Consider the following 1,015-nt stretch of genomic DNA (forward strand, 5'->3'; position numbering starts at 1 on the left):
TATATTTCTCTCTCCAGAAAAAAAAATGTTGATGTCTAGAATTACAACACTTTAACAATTTATCATCAAAATATTCTTTTAGGTTCAAAAGGTGGGTTTCTTGTTCCTAAACGTAAGTAGATCTACCTACCCAGGATTTGAACCTAAATCTTCCGTTAATTAAGTGAGTAACATCTGCTGTAGCCGTTTTTTGGAACAAAGCAGGAGAATAAAACAAGAGTCGTTATCGCAGTCAGATAAGTGTTTTTACGGCGCTCACACCTGCATAAGGTCATATGAGCGCGTGGGACACACCAAACATTTGCAGTTGGTAGGAAATTTTGAATTTTTCCCGGGTGGCGGCCGAAGCCTACTCTTATAGATTTTAGACCACCAAGGAATCTTTAACGTGCACAATCAATTTGCAGACGGGACCTCGGAGATTGTTCGCCCTTTTCCGAGAAGGCTAGGTGTAGATCTTTCCTGCCAGAAGATCAGGGGTGTGGCTGAAAGACAGCAGTAAGAATGAGCTTAGTAGCAGTAGAAAGGCTGCAGGAAGAGTCAGGAGCCCAGAGGAGAGGGCAAAGGAGGTGAGGGGGTGGGGGCAGAAAGAAGAGACGAAAGCAGACGACTGAACATTGCTAGAGAGCAAAAAAAGGAGGAGAAAGGAGACAATTTTAAAGCAAAAAATGTTTCCCTCGCTACCCGGAATCGAACCCGGGACTTTTGAATGAGAAGCAAACAGCTTAACCTCTAGGCTCCGAGAGCCCCCTTTATCACAGTCAGCGAGTCGAGTGTAAAACAAAAGTGGAAGGAGCAACAGTATTAAAACCAAGCAAAAATAAAATCATAGGGAAACTATTTAATTTTGGCCTGAGCAGAAAAAATGACACCAATAAAAATATGACACTAATAATAAAATTACACTTTAAAATTTATAAAAAAAACAACAACATGTAAGTCGATAGCCTACTCATTGTTTTGTGTGTGCATGCGTGTGTGTGTGTTTGTGTGTGTGTGTGTGTGTGTGTGTGTG

The sequence above is a fragment of the Aplysia californica genome, unplaced genomic scaffold (assembly GCF_000002075.1).
Source record: "Aplysia californica isolate F4 #8 unplaced genomic scaffold, AplCal3.0 scaffold00157, whole genome shotgun sequence".
Lineage (NCBI taxonomy): Eukaryota > Metazoa > Mollusca > Gastropoda > Aplysiida > Aplysiidae > Aplysia > Aplysia californica.